This window comes from Gopherus evgoodei, chromosome 18 (genome assembly GCF_007399415.2).
Source record: "Gopherus evgoodei ecotype Sinaloan lineage chromosome 18, rGopEvg1_v1.p, whole genome shotgun sequence".
Taxonomy (NCBI): Eukaryota; Metazoa; Chordata; order Testudines; family Testudinidae; genus Gopherus; species Gopherus evgoodei.
This window is the reverse complement of record NC_044339.1, coordinates 20,521,400-20,547,294: the sequence shown is the minus strand read 5'-3', so window position 1 is coordinate 20,547,294 and position 25,895 is coordinate 20,521,400. Positions and strand designations below refer to the sequence as shown.

The 25,895-nt window shown below is 43.3% G+C and overlaps 1 long non-coding RNA gene across 1 annotated transcript; it reads right to left on the bottom strand.

The window, feature by feature from the left end:
- Positions 1–1,747: 1,747 nt before the first annotated feature.
- Positions 1,748–22,001, bottom strand: LOC115636833. The gene is made up of 3 exons (XR_003997084.1): positions 21,990–22,001; positions 21,841–21,842; positions 1,748–1,831 (listed from the first exon to the last, which is right to left on the bottom strand). It is a non-coding gene; the product is annotated as an uncharacterized LOC115636833 (long non-coding RNA).
- Between the last annotated feature and the right edge of the window lie 3,894 nt (positions 22,002–25,895).

The window sequence follows — 25,895 nt, the reverse complement described above, 5'->3', positions numbered from 1 at the left end:
GTGGGCATGCATGAGGTATATAGACACTACAACTTAAATGCATAGAAACTTTTGCATGGGTCTCCATACAAAGTAAATGAACAGCTGAGTTTTTTTCAAAATTTTACTCACTGTTGCAAGCGCTCTCATCAAAACTGAGCACACAACTTTAGCTCTGCCTCATTGTGCATGTGCAGTACTATGCAGGCTTTAATTAAAAGTTTGCAATATGTTATAATCATTCTACAGCTTTTGGTAATCATATGTAGCCTCTTGGAGTATTATAAAAATTTAAATCTTTAGGTAGTGTCTAGTTTCTTGTCTATTTTTACATATTTTTCTCTCTGAAAAAAACCCACAAGAAACCAATCTGACCCCAGGAAGATTAGGCACCAGTATGCGTGGGGATGGGGAGTGGTTAGAATTCAGATGGAAACTTTAGGAAAAAACAGAGAGGAAAATGTGTGCATCACATCAGTCTGTCAAACCTGCTTGGCAGGACAGATAGTACTATGAAGATGACTTTTTCGCTTGGAAGGTTCTACACATGACTCTTTGCCAGCCAGGGAAGCTGACAATAGCCCTCCAGGCAAATCCCAAAATTCTCTTTCCTCAAAATAGAATTTGACCAGATGTCTCTTCCCACGAAAAAAATCCATTTTTGACTTTTCATCCAAGTTTGGGAAGGGATTTCCTTTTTCTTGCCAGCTGTAGTAGATTCCATTGCAGTAGTCCAGGCAGGACATACATTTGTACACGTGCATGGAACATACGTCAGTAAAGCGATTGTCTTCACGTCTTGTGAGACAAGGGAGTAACAAGCATTTAGTTACTATAGTGATGGCTGCTACAGAAAGGGCTAAGAAAGGTACAGAGACAAGAAGTCTGCTGTGAGGTGACCCCACGTAGGGCAATCAGCTGGACACTGAGCAGGTGAGCAAGAACCAAGATCAGGAGCGGCACCAGGGTTTTTGGTGCCCTAGGCGGGGGTCCTTCTGCGTTCCCGGTCAGCAGCAATTTGGTGGCGGAGGGGTTCTTCCTGGCTCCTGGTCTTCGGGGCACTTCAGTGGCTGGTCCCAGAGCGAGTGAAGGACCCGCTGCAGAATTGCCGCTGAAGACCTGGAGAGCAGAAGGACCCCCCGCTGCCGAATTGCCGCCCCCCCAAATCCTGGTGCCCTAAGCGACCGCCTAGGTCGCCTAAATGGAAGCGCCGGCCCTGACCAAGATAGCTGCAGATATTTACCCAGCCATCACAGGGCTTTACAGGGCTGAACTCCAGGGCACTTGGTTTGTTATTTGAAAGATAAGATGAACTCCTGCCATCAGAACAATCAGCCTGGGAAGGGGATGGATGCATTTTGCCAAGGTCCATTGTCCTCATTACAAGAGTCCCTACTATGCTCCCAAGGTGAGCTGCAAGGGCAACATGACAGATAGTTTAGAAAGAGGAAGCAGAAGAGAAGAATGACTAGAGATGTTCCCTGCAGAAGAATGCTTTCTGTTGCATTTAGTTTTCATATGAATGCAGTGATCTCCCTGCCAGGTCCCTGATCTTCCTCTTGCCTCTCGTTGCTATCCAAAGGGACATTCTTGCTGCTATCTGCGCTAGCATTAAATGCTGGCACTACATGCTTCTTCCCCCGTCTTTCAGAGCAGTCACTTGGCACTAGCCAAAGAGTGGTAGCAAAGTAGCTGTGGAGTATGGTGCTTAGGGGAATAAAGGTAGAAAAAAAATGGGGAGGGGCATGCTGAGAGCCTCTGAACCAAACTGTAAACCCTGTAAATGAGGGAACCACTTTAAGCCAGGGGGTTGGGCAGCCCTCCCAGCACCCCTAGTTCCAGCACCTCGGTGCTTACCCTTTCTATACGCATTGGATCTAGAGTCCTTGGGTCTGATTCTTCTCTACATGCAAGGCCCTTCCAAGTGCTCTGGCAGTGAAGATGGAACGTATGGTCTCTTACTGCCAGCTAAAGTGAAAAAGGGCTGTAGTGTAAGTGAGAGTCTTCCTTATAAGGCACAAAGTGTGAAAGTGCGGAGATTAATGGTCAGTTCCAAATTTTCTGGTTCCCAGGAATTGACTGGCTCATAATTAAGAATGTGTTACGGCAGAAGACCTTAAGACAATCTTTTACTTTCTTGTTAAACCTGCTGTACAGCTCAGCTTGGATTTCTCATAGCACTCAAATGCAACTGTTTCTTGAACTCTGAGTTCATCATCAATTAATCAACACATGTACCTGCACAGGCACAGAGTACATGCAGAGACAGTGACATGGATTTATCAGGATCCAGTCTCTCCCTCAGGTGCTGGTGTCTGCTGTGGATACTTCTAAGAGCCCTGAAATGATTGGGCATTTGATAATGTATGTGATAAAATAAATAGAAGAAAACAGCTTTCTGAAAACTCAGTAAAACACCCTAATAATGTTGACAACACCCAGCTGCAGGGTCAGGAACACAGGACTGGGGCAAAGGAGGGTTTTTCTCCTCCAAACGGGTTTTGGATAAATTGGGATCAGCATACAAACTTCCTTATGATTTGGTTACATCAAGGAGCAGATTGCCTCTGAACAACCAGGGCCCCACTCTGTTGTAAAAAGGATAATCTGGAGGGGGCAATGCAGAGCAGGAGGCACAGCTGTCTTCAAATAGCATGTCTGCAGAAGAGAGGGAATGGGGGGACGCCGCCTTCCTCCGGGCAGGTGTATAGAGGCCGCTCAAGAGTGCTGGTGCACTGGAATGGATGCAGTATGGAGTGGCACATGCGGGAAGTGGGGTGATCTGGGAAAAGCCGTCCCCCCGCTACACCTTGGACAGTGCCAGTGGAAGGGCTGCAGGCTGAAATGTCTCAGGCATTAGGTCTTAGGCCTAACCCTTTGCACCTTCTCCCCGATGCTTGAGCATCTCCACACAGTGAGAGGTGTAGACTAGCACACTCTGTTGTTTCTCATGAGGTAGCAGCAGGTGTCTGAATACACTCTTTCCTGAACTCAGACTCCCTCGGCTCCCTGTTGATTCTGCAGGAGCTTATGTACAGCGAGCAAAGGCCATTTCTGAGTCAGGAGAGAGTAGCAGAAAAGCTGTCTTCTATCAAATGTCATCTCTGGGGACAACCAATCATCTCCTCTGCTCTGCTCAGTGAGGGAAGCATCTCTGAGTTGTCAAGTTCCTTGTGTTTAGTCACTATAAAGGCTCTTCTATAATACCTGGAATGAAATTCCAGACCCTAGCTATGGGAATACTCTGTAGAAGTCAACAAAGAATTCAGTAGGATAGCTTAAAAACAAATATCAAATGGACCACATTCACTATTCAATTCTATATGCTGTTAGAATAATTTCTATAGATCACTGGTGGGTTTATCCTTTCACGTAAGGGTTATTTACATGGCAGTACATAGATTAGACCTCCTGACACATGCACTCATGTTTTAAAGCTTCTTTCCTGAAGAATGAGACACAACTAACGCCTGATCATTGTGTTAAAAGGAAGTACACACAGGGACATAACATTTGTGTGCTGTCCTTTGGCTGCTGGCTTCTAACAGTGTCCGAATTCCAGACATGATCAGTCCAAATTTAACAATGTAAAAAAGCTGAGAAAATTATTCTCAACAAACAATGAATGAACAATTAATTTAGCCTCATATCCTGCTTGCAGAATATCTGTGGACAGATTGACAAGTACTGAATAATTTCTACTGCTACTAGCTGCATATGCAAATTTAAGCTTTGGATGGTTCAACTACTTGTGCATGCAATGTTGGCATTCACTCTCTGTGAATATTTTTGTGTGTAGAACTGATTGCTCAGATCCATGGAAGGGAAACACTCAGGCAGGGTGAAAATTAAAAGGGAATTTGTACCCAGTAACCTTTGCAAAAGGGGGACTCTGGCACCTAGGTTACTTTTGAAAACAATACCCATAAGATCAAAATCGGTATGAATGGAAATACTTTTTTGAAGGATTCACCGAGCTCTATGCTATGCAGCTGATGTTCAACAGGACCTGCCTTAGGGGCCCTCTTTGGCATGGGCCTCCTAAGAGATTATCTCTGCTGGGCAGAAACGGGTACCTACACTAGCTATTAAAGTCCAATGAGCAGAGATAAGTGAAACATCTGCCTCGCTTATAGCTATGTGTGTCAAGCTGCCAGCATGCCTCCCCTGTGAAGCTTCCTGCTGATCTAGGAACTGCTCAAGCATATAATAAGCAGACTTCCAATGAGTTCAATCCTCCAGCTTTTGTTAATGTGCTTGCAAAATGTCTCTCTTCCTCCACCTTATGTGATGTATTAATGTTTAGGTTTTGGCCTTGAGATAGTTGCTGGAGTGGCCACATATTTCCTGTACTCTCACTGTCCTATTTTAATGCCGCAGTGATTATGCAGGACTTTGGTAAGCAAGCATGCTGCTAGATTGCTGACCCAGAGCTGTTAGAAACACTGGGCCACTGTTTAAGTGGCATTCCCAGAGGAACTTATCAGCCATTCCTTTAGGCTTCATTCTGTAGAACTCAGTTAAGAAGCTGGGAAACAACACTTGTTTCTCTTCCCAGTGGGCAGCTTTTCCATTTGGCACAATGATTCCCTCATCAGCCTCTGGTTTCAGAAGGCAGGTGGCTTCTTCTTAATGTTGTGCATCAACAGCAAACGATGTTGCTAGCGCTCTGGGAATAGGGTGTTAGTTACCTCATTCTATATCAGCTCAGAAAAACACTTTTACCAGTGTTTGCAGATAGGTAAAAGGGGACCATGATGGCATTTCCTATGTCGAGGGCCATTTGTGTACACTTTGCAGTATTCGGGCAGCTGGAGGGGGTCCTGCATTGTACGAGATAACCTGTCCTCACTCCTTCCTCCTTACATCATAATAGTTGTGTCTCCTTTCAGTCTGTGAAGAGGACAAAGGCATGAGTACATGGAGCCCGCTGAGGTCGAGTTCACTGGAGGAATCTGTCCCTCTTTTTCTCTCCTTCCTGCATGTCAAAGTCAAATGTTTCTTATTCGTGGTCTTTGTGGCTCAGGTGCTTTGCTTGGCTTATACCTTTAGAACAGTTGTAAACTCCCCCCTGGGCATTTTACTGCCAAATCACAGAGCCTCTCCCATACTTTCAACCAATTCTGAACTGTGACGAATTGTCCGTCCCTGGCTAGTACAGGAACATCAGAACAAAGATGAAAGCTCCACTTCTAGCAATCTCACTGTTCCCTGACACGCTTTGTATATAAACTTGGTGCTCAGAGGCTCCCACAGAATGGCTACAGTTTGAGATGAAAGGGAAGAGGAACATGAATGAGGAAATGTCAGTTCTTACTGGTACAGGACCATTTTTTTTGAGATGCCACAAGTTAGCAGCCAAAGTTGCAGCTAAACTTGTTCAATATCAGTCTGGTTGCAAAATCTACATACACTGAATTTTAAAAGCTTGCAGGACTGGCCTCTGGCATATGCACACTGCATAAGCGTGGTTGTAGTTGGAGATCTTTTCATTCCCATGTTCTTCCACCCTGGGACACAGAGCAGGAAACAATCTAGACCTTCATTAAACTCAGTCTCCACACAATCAGATGCCTCATCTGAATTTTTTTGATCAAGCAATATGGCTGGGAGTTCCATGAGACTGTTAAAAATAACAGCCTAGCGGCCCTAAATGATGAAGCAATGATGGTGTCACATACTTTGTGTCCTGTTTGAACTTCTGCTGCTGGTGAGCACATGTAAAGATGCAAAATGTATCTCTGAAAAGGCAAGTGAACTATATTTTTCCAAGCCTGAAAACTATGCTGTGGGGGGCTGAGTTACTGTTTGGATGAAGGAAGGTTTAGGTCGCTTCTTATTGGTTCTGGATGGATGCACTCTGTTCCCCACTGCTTCTAGGCTTTGAGCAGCCAGGTGGATTTGCTGTTGACTTTTATTCTGGCCTGAGCAGATGGGGAGTCGGAATTAAAAATGATTTTGGTTAAAAAGAAACTGCTTATGAGAGTCTTAATAAAGTTTTGAAACACGTAGCTGAATGATTTCAAGGGGCAACTGTCCTTGAGAGGTTCCTGTCACATTTGTCAAGAGCTGCACACAAGAAGCTATTAGGGGTACACAACAAGAAGGGTTATTGGTCCTACAAAACCTCGAGAGCTACGCTACACATTCCTCATTGCCATCTACAAGCACCTTATCTGTTGGCTGGCTATTTACATCTCTGCCTTACAGAGAACTCCTGGAACAACATCTGCATATTGCTTCCAAGTTCCACTTTTTTAAAATAGAGAAATAGGTAAGAAGCAAAACGTAACAAACGAATTCTAACTGATTACTACCCTCATTTCACAGATGGGGAACTGTGGTCCAGAGAAGTGAAGGGTATGTCTACACTGCCCACTGTGTTTCCAATCCTGTGCTTGAAAGTCCACACTGCATTGTAAACCTGGGCCTCACAGTCTTTCACACTGTGCAGACAGACCTTCTGACTCGGTCCATGGCTTGACCAGCATACTGCAGAATGACAGAGCTTTGACCCAAGTCACAGCAGGGCCCTAGGTCCCATTCCCCTAGCTGGGTCCTAGGACCTAGGTGCTTGCTGACCCAAAGGGGTGCCGTGGGCCCAAATCTGAGTCAGAGCTCAGGCTTAGCCTAGACATACACCCAGTGACTTGTCCAAGGTCACACAGGGAGTCTGTAACAGAGGTGGGAAATGAACACACATTTTCAGAACCCTAGTCATGTATCAAAGCCACAAGGCTAGCTCTCCTCTGTTGGACAGGCTCCTGTAAGCCAATCAGAGAGGGGTGTTGTAGTTTTGGACAGAAGGATCTCTGCTGCCATAAACTTCTGAGTAGCATACAGCCTAGTGATACCCCAATGTCCCAGGAGGCCAGCGATTTGTTCCAGTGTATCGGAATGGATTCAGATCCAGTCCATTTTGTCCTCTCACTTACGGAGCTGGAACATGATTTCATTGGGTTCGGCGGCTTGGCAAGGCTCCTGAAGCTTATGGTTTGCTCAGCATCACAGTTACATCCCAGAGCCTGAGAGTCTATAATTCCAGGAATGCAGAGTAGTGTTGTCTCTACTTAGATAAGATAGCTGCTCCGCAGTGAACCTGGCAGACAATGCAAGGCTGTGTGTGTGTGTGTGTGTGTGTGTGTGTGTGTGTGTCGGGGTCAGCAACCTTTCAGAAGTGGTGTGCTGAGTCTTCATTTACTCTCTCTGATTTAAGGTTTCGCGTGCTAGTAATACATTTTAACGTTTTTAGAAGGTCTCTTTCTATAAGTCTATAATATATAACTAAACTATTGTTGTATGTAAAGTAAACAAGGTTTTAAAAATGTTTAAGAAGCTTCATTTAAAATTAAATTAAAATGCAGAGCCCCCGAACCGGTGGTCAGGACCCGGGCAGTGTAAGTGCCACTGAAAATCAGCTTGCGTTCTGCCTTCGGCGCCGTGTCATAGGTTGCCTACCTCTGGGTTATAGTATGTAGTGAATGAGGTTGTGGGGTCTGATTTGCAGAAGTCAGTGGGAGCTCATCTCTGAACTTACAACATAGTAGAAAATGCTAAGAACTCTGAAGAATCAGGCCCTTGGTATCTTAAATTGGACAACCACAATTTTTACAATTCTGCCTTAAGATCTGTGCCTCAGTTCCCAGTCTGTAAAGTGGGGAGAATAGCCCCTCACCTCAGGGGATTTTGTGAAGATAAATTCATTGGTGGTCCAAGGGCGGTGGGTGCCAGAGAAAAGTCCATGAGGAAGTGCAGCTTTTGGGGATAATGTGCAGTAAATGCCACAAATGGAATGATGAGGATGAAAAGAAAAACCCATCCAGAGAGCACCAGACACCCTGTGCACTGAATGAGGCAGGTGTCCTATGGGAAGAAATAGCCTGTGATTGTGTAATTAAAGACTATCACATGCACAAGGGGCAAACTGAGGTTGCACAGGCAGCCTTTACATGGGCAATTCCTTACTTTTAAGTCCTTGGCTTTTCAACCTTAACTTTCTTTCTAACAGTTTTTTTTTCAATCTGAAACTGCCTAAGATGATGAGGGGAGGTTAATATGTGTTCTGTGACTGTGTGACTGATGATGAATAGATGGGGAGGATAGATTAATTTGTTCCACCTGGGAAATGATCTGAGTGAGAAGCTTCTAGTTACCTGAACTGTGCATCTCTTAGGAGTGCGTGTTTGAGTGAGAGCAGTAAATCCTTTTGTATCCATTCTGAGGCGGGTTGTAACTAATTGGCTGCATTACTGACCTGAAAGAGTTATAATGGTTACAAGGCTACATCATGGAACAGAAGGGAGAAAATGTACACAGTGTTGCTCTGTTCACTTTGATATGTACAATACACACACACACACACACACACACTCACTCTCTCTAAGTTCCAATGACTTTTTCCCCAGCTTAGCTTTAATTAGATTCTATAAAACATTTCCAGCTGAGAGTTCTGGTTCAGTAATTACTATATCTTTCAGGTTCAAAGAAACCAGCATCTCTCCTCTTAGTAATTTAACAGTATATTTCACACTTGAAGGGCTAAATGCCCTCCAGATTTTCCAATCCTTTCTAACATAACTGGAAGAGGTATTGTTTTTACTTCTAGCAAAAGCAACCTTTTCCTTTGATCTCTTCACTGTAAATTTGGCTAACAGTTGGAATTATCCCCAGTGCTGAGCACTAGGTGTGGAATCAAGTGACGAACATCCAGTCATTCTGTTCCCAAGTCAACCATTTGACATTTTTGAATGTGAAGCTCCCATGTCCATGGCCTTCCGTCTCACCAGTGCATGGAGAAAGGTTTTCATTTTATACTGTTGTATCTGAAAAGCCCTTCCTTTTAACCACAGCTCAAAACTGTGCTTTGCCTAAAAGGAGGATCCTTCAAAAAAGACAAAATTTACAGAGGGACCAGATTTAAAACAGAGTAACAACAGAAAAGCCATGTGAGAACTGTCATCTCTGCTCATAGCTCAGAGTTCTTTGTGTTTTTAAAATGGGCTCACAGATATAGCTGGTTGGGAATATTTCATCTAAATGGTTTTTTTGGACAGAAAATATAGATGTGTCAAAACTGAATCTTTTTGTGGGAATGAATCAGTTTCAACAAAACTTTTGTCAGGAAGGTTTCTCAGATCAAAGATGGGATTTTTAGTCAAAACCAGAGAGACCAGAAAAACCAATCAAGGATTGAATTTTGGCCTCCGACATCTCAGGTAAATGTCCTAATCCTGAAGCTATAAAGTCAACCTCTGTATAAATAAATAAACATGTTGTGGGTAACTAAGTGGCATAGCTCCAACAGGTGAGATTGAGAGTGGTTAGATGCTTAGCATAGGAACTTGAACCTGACCCATAACTCAGCTGATCACCTAACGACTGGGTTTCTGGCTAGTCTGATCTCTCTTGTTCTTACTGTTGTTTTTCCTGAAAAATTTCAGAAGATCTCAGTTTTGTCTCAATGCAGAATGAAACCAAATGCCAAAACTTAAATTTTCAACACAAAATGAAATTCTTGTTTTTCTGCCAGCCCTACTCACAGCCCATCTGATTCTCAGCTGTATCAAAAATTTCTCCTGTTGAAGACCACTTAGCTCTCTATTTGCTCTTGCAGTGCAATTAAAGAATCACATTTTCAGGCATGGCTTCTGATTTTGTGGCTGTGGAAATACATTGAGTCTGTAGAATTGCTTGCTCATCCCTTTGGCTTGTGCAAACATTTGCCTCTGAAAATTGGCTAGTTAGGTGCAAATATTGGCAGATGCACAATTTTGTAAGAGCAAAAACTTGCATTCACTGCTTGATGAGTTCAAAACAAATTTGATTTAAGCCTTGCTTAAATTTAACCAGAAAATATCATGGGAAGGATGATGGTGTCTTGGGCGCCTTCAAGATCAAGATGAGCAACTGTCCAGGCTGCAAGAAGTCTTATTCAAAGGTAACAATCTGGGAGCAGCTAGCACCTTCCCATTTTTATACCTGGCTCTTCTCCCCACCAGTTTAATGCTTTTGGTAAAGTTCCCTTTTTGTAATAGCTCCACAGTCCACATTTTGCTTATCTCTGCTTTCCTCAGCTGCATTAAGTAAGATTCAGCAAGTCTCCAATACGTTTTCCCTTGGAAAAGCCTCGGTTCCTGATCCATCATAATCAGGGCTAAGAAAACACAAGCTGCAAAAAGAATAGACAGCTGCACGGTGAATATTTGTTGATCTCCAAATGCAGCTGTATGGTAGGAAAAGCTTCCATCAGCAGAGAGCTAATGAACTGGAGGGTTAGCGGGTGAGAGCTGAGGAGGTATAGTCCCAGGGAGAGAAAAATTACCAAACCTTCTCTCCCCTTCTCTATTTCTTTGCAAATTTTCACTAGAATTCCCCTGAAGTCTCTTTTTCTGATCTGTTTGCTTCATGCCAGAATGACAGCTCTGGAGATGAGGCATTCGCAACATCAGGGCAAACTTTGCTGCCTTGTCCTGCCATTATGCTTCACTTCTGACCTGGACAGACCTGGTCTAGGATTGAGGGCAGGGTGGGGCAGAGATTCAGTTCCACAGTCCTTTCCATATCTGGCTTCTCAGCAGACTGACAGCATGGGACCGTTTGGTGCTGGTTGTAAGAGTGCAGCACCATAGGACTCCATCAATGGGGAAAAATCCTTTCAAGCAGTGAGCAGATGATCTTACCGTATTTTCAGCTGGCTCCCCCGCAGACTCCTCTTGCAAGTAAATGGAGTGTGACAGAACACTCTGCAATCCACAAGGCAAGATGGGAGAATGTCGTCTTCAGTGACCTGAATAACATGCTTTGTTGCTCACTAACTACCCTCCTGGAGTGGGTCTGCGAGCCCATCTGAAACTGGTTTTTGAACTCTACATTGATTGCTGGCTTCAGACTTTGTTGAACCGCCAGGGCTGCACTCGTGTGGCTTTGCAAAGCTGCCACAGACTAGGATGACCAGATGTTCTGATTTTATAGGGACAGCCCCAATTTTTGGGTCTTCTTCTTATATAGGCTCCTATTACTCTCCCACCCCAGTCCCGATTTTTCACATTTCCTGTCTGGAAAGCCTATCACAGACTCATTTTACTGTGGGTCTCGCCGTGACCTCAAGGCTTTTTTTGCACATTGATAAATGATTTAAAAACAAAGCCATTTGCACCAGAAGGCCCATAGTTGGATTCCACTTCTTTGCTTACTGGGCACGGGGGTTAAACTCTTTACTGGTGTAACTGAGCCCTGCTACATTGACATTAGTGCAGTTACATCCATTTATATCAGCAGAGAATTTGTGCATGGAAATGGAGGATTGGCAAAATCCAGGCATGTAATAATAACAATCCTGGTACAGTGCCGTTACACAGCATCTTCCTTCCAAGGATCTCAAATCCCTTTACAAATGTCAGCAGCAAGTAACATGCACTTGTCTGGATGCCCTTAGTGCCCGCAATTACTGGAGTGCTGCTTTGGTTTTTAACAAGAGGAAATTATGATTTTATTAAAACAGTCTGCAACAACATTTATACTTTAACTGGAAAACATACACAGATGAGTTGTTAGTGCCAAACTCTGACATTCACACCCAGGCTTCATGCTAGCATTGCTGGCCTGTCAAGTGCTAATATGTGGCTAGCTACAGTCCCTGTATACACCTCTGGCCGTCCAAATGAACCAGCCTGGCACTGGGGGAATTCCTCTGCTGCAGGCTGGCAGAGGGCCAGAATTCTGTCCAGGGCCAGGACAGGGGCATGCAAGGGGTATGTCTGGGAGCCAGAAATGGAGAGTAGAAAGGGAACGGGTGCTGCCAGAATGGGAAGTGCTCTGTTCTTGGCTGAGTGACTGCCAATTGGCAGCCATTCATGGCTGCCAGAAAGTAGGGCAATCCTCAGGGCAGCTCTTCTTTACCCTGGATCCTGCACTGGCCCTCAGAGGAGCCCAAAATTAGGGAGACACTAAGATGGCATGTAGCCATCTTTGCCCCCTCTCTTGAGCTGCACTTTATGGGCTATCCCACATCAGAAGCACAGCACAGAATATGGTTCACTGCTCATATGAGAGTTCATATGTGAGGGGACTTTATACAAACTATTTATGCACACTCCTATCTATCTATCTATCTATCTATCTATCTATCTATCTATCTATCTATCTATCTATCTATCTATCTATCTATCTATCTATCTATCTATCCCCACTCACCCCCTCTATCTATCTATCTATCTATCTATCTATCTATCTATCTATCTATCTATCTATCCCCAGCCACCCCCTCTATCTATCTATCTATCTATCTATCTATCTATCCCCAGCCGCCCCCTCTATCTATCCCCAGCCACCCCCTCTATCTATCTATCTATCTATCTATCTATCTATCTATCTATCTATCTATCTATCTATCTATCTATCTATCTATCTATCTATCTATCTATCTATCTATCTATCTATCTATCTATCTATCTATCTATCTATCTATCTATCTATCTATCTATCTATCCCCACACACCCCCTGTATCTATCTATCTATCTATCTATCTATCTATCTATCTATCCACTCATTTCTGTCATTCTACAGTTACAACATTCTTTTACCCCAGCGATTAAACCGTATTATAAGATAAGAAAGAAACAATCAATCGTTCATGTTTTAGAATACTGGCAGAGTGACCTGGTGCATATATTTCACACGAAGTTTACACATAGAGCCATCTTCGGACTTCTTTGTTGTTAACTCAGTAAGAAAGCTTATTTCTTCTCTTCATTCTCGTATCCCTGGTCAAAGCCAGGAGTTTTGTAGGCCACTCTAAAGAAAAGCCAGCGAGGCTTGTTCTCTATGTCCTCATCTCTGATGCAGAGAATGGGTGTAAAATGCTGATAATCTGATATGGTAGGTGTTCACACCCCCTTTCCCCAGAGGTACATGCACACATTACTAGAGAATCTGGCCCAGTATCTTCATGGTATATTAGGTTTCCATACCAATGCCTGATTCTCCTAATTTACATCAATTTTGCACCAGTGTAACTCCAGTGACTTCACTGCAGGTCCTGATTTACAGCTGGGTGCGTGAGCCTCCCTCACGTCTGCATTTTGAAGTAACAGTGCTTTGTGAAAGGGCTGGATCATGTCAGTGGAAGTGATCTACTGGGACCAAGCTCCCTAATTTAGCAACAACATTAACAATAAAAAACAAACAAACCTCTGCTTTATGAACTGGAGTAAGCCATAAAGTCATCTGATCTGTGATATTTCCCCAATAACATTCCCCAGGGAGGAACATTCAGCTCGTATAACCATGAGTGGAAAAGAAGATTTAGAAATGCCAAAAACAGCTTGGAAACCTCTAGTCATTGTTCAGAAAAGATTATCTCAAACTTTAGATACAGTTCTTGGGACTATTGACCTTTTCATTTGCTCGGTATTCTTGTTCACACCCAAAGGTGTTACCTGCAGCCACACAAAACATATTGCAAGCTTCCAAGTCAGAGGTGGGGATTAGCCTTTGCAGTGGAGTTTTAACAACATCTTTCCTAATAAGGAAAGAAAATTCATTTAAAAATGATTGAAATGTACTCTGGAGAGAAATTTAGCTTCATGGCAAAGCACTATTTGCTGGCAGTAATTATACATGAGCTTTAGGACATCCACATTATTCTGTAAGTATCGGGCTACTATAGAGGTGGTCAGCATTACACTGAGTTCTAATTCACAGCATTCATGAAGGGAGCAGATTAAGGGGAAATGGAATTAATTGTAACCTAATTCATTCCCCTTATACTGAGAGCTGCAGCTAATCCCTTTACAGAAAAAATAGTGTATTCTGAACAGGATTGGGCCCTAGTGATTTGCAGACCCAAAAGAAAGGGAGTGTGAGGATGGAGTAGGTGTTTACTTTGGATGGGCAAACCTCAAATGAATTGAAGCTTCTCCAGACTACTTTTGAGCTCTTGGGATGCAAAACTAGACAGGAAATCTTACAACAAGCATCTCTCTCCTAGTGTTTCAAGGCATCTGGTTCTGGTCCCAGATACAATCTGGAATGCAGAAGTATATGAAAATTGGGAAAAAAGAAAATGCCTCCATCAGCAATGCATGGATCTCCTCTCTTTGACAGGGAAGAGGGGCTCAGGATCAGTGTCCTCTATGGAGTAGGGACCGGATGGCCTATAGGTCACAATTAATTATGCATAGTTAATTCCTCCTCCCACACCCTGTACATTTTTCATCCCAAAAGTAATCTGCTTTGTGTTTGTTTGAGGTTTCGAAAAACTTTAGCTCCTTTTTGTCCATTTTGACTGGAGCATCTACATTTTAGGAGAAGGGTCAAGAAAGACTGTTCTCATGGCATTCCTGCATGGACTGGAAACAGGAAATCCCTGCATAGCGATGAACAAAGAGGTGGCTTTTTTTCTAAGATTCCCACACCAGTTTAGCAGATTTAAGAAATCTGGTGGCTCTGGAGAAGTTTTCCATAAATTCCAATCCTAAATGAAAATGGAAAGCCCATGCTCTTGTTGTCCTGGTCCATTCTCTAGATCCCAGCAGTTTGCTGCAGAGAAAATCCCCCTGTCCCTTATTTTCCAGTAATTCAGGAGCACCTCACAAATGAGCATTTGCTCTCACAGATGGGTTCTGATTGTCTTGCAAGGTAAGTTACCGGTCCCTGAGATGGGAGGGATCATGGCTAAGCCCATGACTCTTTCATGTCTATCTGTTAAGCAAGTGGGGATCAAAAGAGGCAGCAGGGGAGTGTGTGGACATGTGTTCGAGGACAGATTTGGTATTGAATTTTCAAACTCAGAAGAAGCTGTTTATTTTTAAGTGCGAGTCCTCAGGGTATAAAATTACAAAACAGCAGCAAGAAGAAATGGGGATGAGAAGGCTGGCACGGCAGGGAACGTATGGAGGCGGCTGCGACTTAGGGCTGGCACAGCTGGCTCCAGAGGAATGGCAGAGGAGGGCAAATGGGGATTAGAAGACTCCAAAATCAAAGCTGAACCAACCCTCAAAACAAAGAAACCATTCCACATCTGAGGGAAGCATCACAAAAGCACTGGGAGAGTTAACTGTGTAGGGACAAAAGACTGAATGTTTCCAGCTCTAATTTGTATGGAATTTTTTTTCTCTAAAAAGAATAACACTCTGCTTTGACAATTCCTGTGGATCTGGATATACTCTACAGCAAGTGAAAGCCTGCTGCACTCTGTACAATTACTGCACGAAGGATACCAGCAGCACAAGGAGCTGGCTATGGACTGTCCCTTCTGAACAAGCACAGTGTTGGAATCAATGATTTGAGTTGTGCAGACAGTTCCCGTGATTTGAGTGGAGCTCATTGCAAGAGCAGCTATAGATAAGAATCTGAGCCTCAGTTCCTTGTCTGTAAAATGGGGATACTAATCTTTCCTCTGTTTCTTCTGTATGTAGATTGTAAGATCTTTGGAGCATGGACTGTCTCTCACTCCATGTTTATACAACATCTGGCACAATGGGACTCACCTGCAAGTGGGATCTCTAGGACTGCTATAATAAATATCATCGTCATCATCATGGCAAATGCTGGAGGCATAAGCTGCTCTTAAAACCTTGTTCCGAGCCATTTTGAGGAACACCCGCTGATTGGGGACAATTTTAGCTATTAGGGGAAAATGAAAATTAACCAGAGAAATAGAAACTTCTTTTAATGTTGCTGTTGGAAGGTTCAGTTAAAGAAGTGGGTTTTAAATTCTGCTTGACAGGTCCTGAGTAGGAAAGCCACTAGAAAAAAAATGTCCAGTGAAAAATTTCAATGAAAACGAATATTTTCATTAACTTTTTTTGTTTTTATTGAAAAAACTGTAAACACAAAACTAAAAAGTTTTCAATTTTTTAATTTTTTTTGATGAAAATCTATTTTTTCCACAAAACATTCAGTTTTGTCACAAAGCTATGTTCCATTGAAAAAATATTTTGATGTAAACTTTCCCACCAGCTCTGCTCAAGAGTTTCATGGCCATCATGACCATTTCCAGACATGAATTCTCAGCTGATGAACCAATTGCTAAGCAAACTCTGCTGTCTGGGCTTGGGGTAGGCAGAGGGTTCCTGCAACCTGTGGGAACACAGCTGTGGTAGGAAGCCACAGACACATGTGACAAATCAGTCCCTCAGGTAACTTGGGCCAGTAAAAGAGGGGTGGGTGGTGGGGCTTTGAAGATGCTGACTAAAATCTAAAATGTGACTCATTATTCATAAGAACATAAAAATAGCCATAGTAGGTCAGACCAATGGGCCATCTAGCCTGGTATCCTGTCTTCTGACAGTGGCCCTGTGCTAGGTACTTCAGAGGGAATGCACAGAAGAGGGCAACTGAGGTCCACTCCCAGCTTCTGGCAGTCAGAGGTTTAGGAAAACCCAGACCATGGGGTGTCACAAGGAGCCTGTGAAGTGTTGGAGTGATGGGGTCTCCCTGGCCAGTGCTGCAGAGCAAGGGCCTGCTATGTTGTTCCACCTGTATTGTTTTAAGGTGCATGGTTTCAGTGCAGAGTCACATCTGGAGGTGAAGAATACACGGATAGCCCTGGCTACACCCCCATCGGACACAAAGGGGCGCAGGCTTCTTGTCGGCTGTAGATAGTAAAGGGAGTTTCTCATGGCTGTGACTGTTCAGGTTTCCAGAGGCAGTCGGGAATCTAGGCTTTAAAATAACCAGAGGGAAAGTCCTGATTTGTAGTTGGGGGAAGGAGTTTGGAGGAGGGAGGAAAGAGAAGCTGTTCCTCTCTGCTGGCCTACAGGACAGGGTCACAAGTAGAAGTGCCATGTGGTATCTGAGAAGCTGAAATCATTGCCCCCAGAATGTGCCCTTTTCTCTGCTCCTTATCATCTTTGTCAGGGCAATGAGAGTTTCCATCTCTCATAATGTTCTCTGGGAAGCAGCTGCAGACGGGGCCCTTCTGACCTTTTAATTTTCTGTAATTTCACTGGCCAGCTAGCCAGCCCTGGTCTCCCCCTTTGACAGTCTCGTCAGTTACTGGAAGGTTAATTAATCCATTTTCCTGAGTGGGAAACCAAAGTGGGAAATGGTGTAAAGCTGACCCTTCTCAGAGACAGTGTGCTGAGTACAACCATTACAATGCTACTTGCATTGGCATGACACAGAGATATGTGCACAGCTGGGCAGGGTAAGGAAAGGGAGCACTGGAAAGAGCAGAAAGCAGGAAGAATTGGATCCAGGTAATAATGGAGGCTGTTCTCTCAGTGTCCTTGCGAAGCACCCAGTAATGCTCAGAGGAGTTACACTGGGCACACACAGAGGGATCGGTGTCCGGGTATGTTAAATACAACTTGCCCTAGAATCTTCACCAAAATTTCTGCACAGTGAGTAATGGAAGTTGTATCTAGCTTGATGAAAAGAGTACAATTCCCTACAAAATTAACATGGACCTTCTTATGTCCATGCAGAACAGCCTGGACTAGGGTGACCAGATGTCCCGATTTTATAGGGATGGTCCCGATTTTTGGGTCTTTTTCTTATATAGGGTCCTATTACCCCCCACTCCCTGTCCCAATTTTTCACATTTGTTGTCTGGTCACCCTAGCCAGGACATCATTTTTAGAAGGATTCTACACAAAGACCCAAAAGCTGAACATTATAAACATCAGTTCAACAAACTGGGAAGGAATTAAAACTGAGCTGCCCCCATCCAGTATTTGAACCTGCAGTCCCAGGAACTCTGGAAAATTAAGAGCAGTTGATACCCAAGTTCATTTAAGTCAGAGGAGGTGGCTGATTGTCTATCATTCCTGAAAGAATAAATGCAAGGAATAGATTGGTTCAGTTCCTTCTTTATCCAATTATTTTCATCCTTCTTTGCTGTAAACAGTGCCCATTTTTCCCTCTGTTTCTTTAAGGAGGTGTAAAATATTCCTTGTTGGAGAAAGTCCCTTTTCGATGATTAATTTTTATTTCTAATATGGCAAAGATCTTTCAGCATTTGAATTTGGAGGATTTTATTATCCCACCCCCCTCACACCTCTGCATATCTTCCTGAAAATGTACTAGCAACTTGATAAAAATCTGTTTTAATGGGAACAATACCTGGAGGTATACCTGCAATAACTTAATGGATTCTTTTAAGATAAAGGCTGTCAAATATCAGCTTAAAAAAACTTTTATACAACAAGACCAACTATATTATGTGTACTCAATCAAAAGCAGACCGGGGTTCTATAAATGAAACCATGGCTGTTAGGAAAGATATTCTACTAGTTACCGAAAAGAAAAATGAGATTTGGTAAAAAGAACAAGAAAACCTCAGAACCAGACATTGTTGTGTGCCAAGAAACCCAAGATGGCTCATATGAGAAGCATCTTTAAAACATAGCAGCACCATCTATTCAGAATAAGGTGATGGGTTCCATTCAGTTATTCTCCACAGCCTTTAAGATCTAATGTGAAAAATTGAGATGATGGCCTCAGCACTGAAATCAGCAGGTTTGCTGCTGCTGGACAGTGACCACCACAGACCTGGACTGAAGCAGAAAAACAAGCCGTGCCCAAGTCAGGGTTGGCATGTATCCAGAGATGTGAGGCTTTTGTGGTGCATTGCAAAGTTTGGTCAAACCTCTTTTGCTATCCACACGCTGCTGTAGGACTTTGCGACTGACGCGTTCTTTTGTGTTGGCTGAATGGGAAACCTCCTAGACCTTTCCTCGACCCTCTGCTCTGAGACAGGATCTTAAGTGCTGATCGAAGAGGCAAAAGTCAGCACTCCATGGATGGGCATAAGGAAACAACCATCCTTCTTCTCACTGAGGACAGCCCCAGGGAAACAGCCAACTCTCTCCTTTGTCTTACGCACTGGGGATGGGCTGCGGGAGTGTGACATGACTCAACATGTGATGAAAATGTCCCTCAGTTGAGCTCACAATAGCTGAGTTGGTGCATGACTCAAGTGGCTTGTCCAGGCCTGTGACTGAGGTGACACTGATGTTGGGGTAACTGCTGGCATGAGTGAGAATGAGACAACTCCATGTGATATGGCCCACTTGGTTACTACAGCAGGATGCATCCCCTGGAGGCTTCTGGTGTCTCACTATCTCCTTTGGCACCAGGTATTTGGGCATGGAAAAGAGTGAAATGTTTTATAGCCCCATATCCAGAGGATGCTTCAGATGGAAAGATTTGAAGGCTTCCCTGGGAGCAAGATTCCCATGATGCTTTGCAGTTCAGATGAAGCTAACTTTAGAGAGTGGAATTACCCCAAATAGTAATCCTTAGCAGATTTTTAAACCTGCGAAGAAATTTCCTGTGTCCTAACAATGTCCTAACAGCGAGATATGAAGTAAATTGCAATGGAACAGGGAACCTTGGCAATAGCCTGAGATCAGGAAATACATGAGGACCAGAACAATGCACAATAAGGTTGACAAGGGTGTAATTGCTCCTAAATCACAGAGGAAGCAAGACCATCTGTAGGCGGGATGCCGGCTGTAAGAGAATTACATGGAAGGTCTTCCACAGCTATTGTGACTGTATGACTCTCTGTGTATGTGCTGGTTTTACCAACTCTTAATCAATAAATCCAATCAAAGCTGATTTATCCAATGTTTGTTATTATTAAACTAATCTGGGCTGTAGAGAACCCTTCTCTCAAAACATATACTCTCAATTAACTGATAACCAATAACCGATAAATACAAATTTAATTGTTAATTGATTATTGACAAATATTGATTGTTAATTATTAACACTATATACAGGTAATAGCATCAAAGGGTTAAACCCAGCACAGTTTCATTTATAGCAGATGATTCAAGTTCACACTGTTCTCCCTGTCCCTTCACTCTCTCTCGTTGATTGCTGTTTCTACCCCAACCTGACATGTAGCTGAGCTAATCCACCTCTTCCTTAAATGCAGCACAGAATCCCACAGAAGATTGGAGTGATGATATTATAAATATGAGGTGGGTAATTAATCTGTCTTCTGCTTCAGTGCCCTGGCAAGGATTTAGGCCTGCAATGAGCTGTGGCTTCTTTGCTTATGAAAACATATCAAGGTGACTACTCTTATATGCTAGGCTATCACAAAATAACACACAAAGCATCCTGCTTCTGTTGCATTCATTCACTGATTCATTCACTCATTCACTTGGCTCGAGTGCTGGTGGAAGCTCTGGGTTTGCAGTGCTGGAAGCTGATGTCTGCTGTTAAGAGCAGAATGGAACAGTACAGTACAAGCAATTCAAACCCCTCCCTGAGACCTGACCAAAGCGGTAAAGAGGAATTCATTTTCCATCAGTCTTTGGCCCCTCCGCTGAGTCTGCTAGCTGCGTGACCAAATAAATAACAAGTATAAGAAGAAATGAGTTAATATTCAGAGTACTTCTTTCACCCAGGCCACCAAACAGCCATGAGAGGGGAACTATTTTCAGTCTCCAGTTACTTAAAGCCACACAGAAACCAGTGAGCTGTATATCCCATTACCAATCTTTTGAGACATCTATTAAGATTCTCCTAGTGTTATTTGTTTGAGTTCAGCTAATAACATGGCTACTACCATGCTTTACTAAATACCTGGAAATCCAGATAAAATACTAACCTGACTGGTTTGCCTGCAGCACGGGTGGGAGTAATAAATTGCTCATTTCCTTCTGCCATTCGTCTTCCCCTCTTTGTCAATGTTGCAAATTCTTCTAGTGAAAGTGAAACTGGGGAGCTATTGTTGTCACAGAAGTAGATGAACACACCGTAAATATGTGTCAAAATGTGCCATGCCAAATCTAGGTTATTTCCCTGCTAAGATAATTTCTCATCCTGGATTTCAAGTCAAACACAGCTTCAAAGTATAAACTGTTCAAAGAATTTTTATGGTCTTTGATTTGATTCCACACATCCATCAGATTAAAGATTTGTACCTTTGTACCACAAATAAGGGCTTGCATGCAAATAGAGTCCAGCAGACAACAGTCTTTCCATCCTTTTTACTCTTGCTTTGGCAGATTAAAGCCGTCCCTCTGAACAGAAGGATCTCTGCTCATCACTCAAGGGGCTTCCACTTTCCCTTTGTTTTCAGCCCTTGAGAGATGGCTGGCCTGCTGAATGCAGGTGATGGAACATTTTGTCCCTCTTCTCACTTAGCTGACAAAGTGGGAGAAAGCCTCCATCTGATTTCATCTAATCTAAGCCAGTCCATCCATGACATCTGAAACATGCCCTGCTCCTCCTACCCTGGGAAAAGGGGGAGAGTGGCTTTCCAGCCTAGCCATCATCAAGTACATCTCCTGCAAGGTCACCAAATGCCCTCCCTTTCAGCCTTCACTGCTGAGCACTGGGTAGCTCTTTTCAGTGCTGCTTCTCTGTAGGAGTGAAAGCCTCAGCCAGGACCTCCAGGGAATGATGAGAGAGTGAACCAGCTATGCAGAAAAAGGCTTAATTTTTGCCAGGCTGAAATTCTCAGAGAGACATTTCCAGGCAAGGTGCACAGTATTGGGGAGGGAGTGTCTGGGATTAGGGCTCCAATATTCTAGCCCTCTCCCCCCATTTCACAGTCTTACAGACGAAACCCACAGGGATCGGTAGATATGTCTTGGGCGTCTATAGAAATTAGCCTAAAATCCTGTAGAGATGAATAGAGAATGGATAAAGAACAGTTCTTTATTGTCTAACTGATTCCACGGGACTTCTCAGCACACTGCCTTTCAGGTGTCCCAGGCCTGGGTAATACGATACTGCAATACGACAATATGGCATTATGAGATGGAGCCTCCCCTCTTAAATCAGCACGTAGAACATGGTACTCACTGTACCTGTCTGCACATATTATCTATTTCCTTGTGATAAGAGAAGTCTGTAGAGGCTTGACCCTGCCCTGTTTCTTATAAAATATTCACTGCTACAGAACCAGAGGTGCTGTCTTAATAAAAATGCCCAGCTGGGTAACGAAACTCATCCATCTAAAAGGCTGCAGGTGGAAAATATTTCACTAATGTGCCCCCTTTGGGAAAGCTGGGGCTGCAGATCGTTAATGAAGTGTGTGCACAGAGGAGAGACTAGAGTGGAATAGTGGTGGAACAGGGAGGGAGATCCCCATTGTGAAGCAGCCGTGGATTTGCTGAATAAGGGTGATTGACAAGGTTATTTTTACTCATCAGAAAAAAATGAAAAATAAGTGACAATACCTGAAACAACCTTCCCTTTGCTTTGCAGAGCTAGTCAAGGCTGAGCTCTTGCAGCTCATCCGGAATATAACCTCTAAATATCTTATCAGAGCTCAGCTCTTCATAAAGTGGAAAAAGGGACATGCCAAGGGCTTCGCGAATAAGAACTGGTTCAACAGATTTTGGTTGTCAGAGAAGATGGTGTCTTGGATACTGAACTAGCCTGTCAGCAGCAGAGATACAGGGACCCTATTCTTCATCCGAAGGAAAAGCCATGGTAGTCTCCCAATTTTGGCTGTCAAGTGGTTAGATTCAAATTGCTTCTTATGCCTCATTGCCTAGGAACCTACAGATGTTGCAGTTTTACCCCCTTCCCCCTGTCAAGTTGATTGCTTGCAGCCCAAGATCTGCAAATGTGAAGACAGGATGGAGTCCTGCTTGGATATCTGAGCAAAAAAATAACCTGGCTGTTCTGCAGCTAGCCTGATGGAGATCTAGCGGCATTAATGAATCTGTGAGAAACTAGCATGTGCTACTTTAATGGGTTATCCACTGAGGTGGACTAGCCCACTTGTTCCTGTACAACTTGCTTTCCATGAGCATGGGTACGGTGGTGACTGGACAATGTTAACACATTGCACCTTTCTAGAATTGAATTAAAGCAGTTAATTAGGTGTAACTGATTAGGCAAGAAATCTTTGATCATCCAGCAGATTAAAACTCCAAATATTGTTACATTCTTTCAGTCTCAATTTACTTAAGATCATATCTAGACATCTGTCCATGGTTGGTTAAATATACTGTGGTCTCATTTTTAGTTTTATGTTACAGTGATGTTGCATCATTTTGTATATTTTAAGCTATACAAAGAGAAGATCACTATCATCTAAAACTTCCTGAAATACATTAAATAATGTGTATAAAATAGATACATTCACTAATGTACATAAATAATAATACATTAAATAGTGTCCATACATTACTTGACACAATGCATAAGAGATGCTTTGTGCAAATTCACCAATTAATTTATTTTACAGAAGTGGTAGCACAACTTGTGCACATGAATGACAGCTGACGTAGTCACATGTTATTTCAAAATATCATTAAGCTTTTTAAATAAAATGAACCACAGGAACATATTCAATTAAATGCACCTCTGGTAAATTTATGTGCATTATTGGAACAGCTCTTCACTGGCCGGTGACAAAATATTTAATAATAAACAAAAACAAGTAATTGTGCCTGTCAGTGGAGACTTGCAGAGGAAAGGCTGAGTATTTATCACTCATGTCTGATTTTCCTCATCAAGGGCCAGCCTGTCAAAAAGAGGGGTGGAGGAGATCCTGAGAGCTAGATTAATCCTACTGAACAATTTATACATCTGATGCCAAATACACACACTTTTTTGAAATCTAAGAGAACATGCTGCAGGTCAAATGTAAAATATAAGGTAGTTTCCAGCTGAGCATTGTCAGGGTGAAGCAACTAGCACAGAGAATACACAGGGTTGCAATCTATTTTTCATGTGGCTTCAAAGGCCTGTTTGGTCAGATGTGTCAGCTAAATTTTCATTTCATTATTCCCAGCGTTGTTGCAAAACAGGCACCAGAGATCATGTAGATAAAAAGGGACCATTTGTACTAGCAAACTAGCCACATTTCCTTTCAATAAACTTCTCAATGGGGTGGTACCATCTGCTGAACCTGCCTTGGCTTGGCTAAAATGGACATATAAACGTGTTTTACATATATATATATATAAACATATAGCAACACGTGCTAATATATACTATAAAAACATTTCCAAAAGAAAGCACGCCACTGCATATACCTCTCTCCCTGGGCAGAGGATGAGAGAACAAACTAAGTGTGACAGAGATGTAGTCACATTGTTTAATGCACTGGTGGAAGATGCTCAGATACTATAGTGATGAGTGGTAGAAGATAGTATATAGACTGGAATATGCATTGTTGTTTCGTACGGCTTTGCAGAATTTGATTAGTCCACCTTAACAGTTACCTTAACTATCATGGCATGTTAGCAAAGATCTTAAATCTGTGGAATAATAACAAAGCTGGAGTTTGTTGCTGACCTGTCTCTGGTGTGTTCCTTTATTTATCAGAGCATCCAATGAGTCAATGAATTTAGCTGGCAGTATTTCAGAGCCAAAGGTTTTCAGTCTGATTCCACATGGCATTGTTAAATTCACGTTAAGAAAATAAATGCACAGCTTGCTTTAAAGTGTCTGCACTATGTCCAGAAGAGATTTCTAGGAACGGCAATCAGCAAGCACAGTGAGTGGGTCATGGGAGCATTTGATAAGCTCTCCCTTGACTTCATTTCATCTCTTTCTCTCTCACTCACTGAAGTGAGAATCTTTCTGGTGCAAGGGAAAAAGGAACAATGTTGAGAAGCAAAACTGAGTAACTGATGGATGTGCACACAGAATAAAAATGGTCATCCTTCTCAAAGATATGCTGTAGCTCAAACAGGAGTTATGGGCTTGATGCAGAACGTATTGGGCGAGGTTATGACCTATGGTATGCAGGTCAGATCAGAAGGTCAAAATGATTCCTTCTGGCCTTGCAGAGATGCACACGTACTATTTTCTCATACGCCATGGAATTGTGGTGAGTTGCCACTTGCTTTTTTTCTGCAAAGTGGTGGGAATGGAAGGAGCCCAGCTACTAAAGTCTTTACGTGGCCTGGCAACCAAGGCATCTGAGCGCCCTACAATCTTTAATGTATTTATTTGTCATCATGACACTCCTATCCAGTAGATTAGGGCGATGGTCTCCATTTTCCAGAGGGAGAACTGAGGCACAGAGAGATTAAGGCTATGTCTACATTTGGAGTCTCAGTAGGTTTGTACTCGGGGAGGCTAGTCCATGCTGCAGCTCACCGCTGCCAGTACTACCCAGCTATTCTTAGCACAAGTGTGAGTATCTGTCCATCTGCCGGGAATCACACCCCTAGCTGCACTGGATGCATATTCAGGACAGCTAGCCTGTGCCACCCCAGCTACACTGCTATTTTTAGTGCCTCCATGGAGGGACAGAGTGCTCTCCCCATCCCAGACCACAAAGCCACCACCCCCTACTCCTAACAAATCCTGTACACCCCTGTCCTTTCGCAAGGCCCCCACAAATGGGCCCACTGTGGGGGTGCTGGTCCCTGACTGGGACTTCTGGGCACTGCCATAACACAAATGATAACTAATCATAATTATCATCAGTTACTACAATAAGGATAAAGAAAAACCCAACAAAGTCACCCCATCTCCAGATTCCCCAGGCCTCCTGTCTTCTGTGCATTTAATGCTTTAGATTGTAGCTCTTTGGAGCTGGGACAGTGTTTATTTCACAGGGTACACAGTGCACAGCACCTTGGCTGCACAAACCATCTAAACAAACAGATAATAATAATGCTTAGGGAACTATTGTTATTAGGCCTGATGAGGAGGCCAAGAGTCTCCTACTTGTGCTGGTGGAGATGAAGAGGCCAGATTCTCAGCTAGAGTCAATCTACATTGACTTCAGTGGAACAACCCTGATTTACACAAGCTCAGAGATGAGGCCCGGTGATTTAAAAGGGCCCGGGGCTCCCAGCTGTGGCTGGAGCCCTGGGCCCTTTAAATCGCTGCCAGAGCCCTGGGGCTCTCTGCTGCCACCACCACTGCTGCAGGACTCTGGTGGTGATTTAAAGGGCTCTGGCAGCCATTTGAAGGGCCCAGGGCTCCTGGCCACTGCTACTGCAGCAGTGGCCAGAGCCTGGGGCCCTTTAAA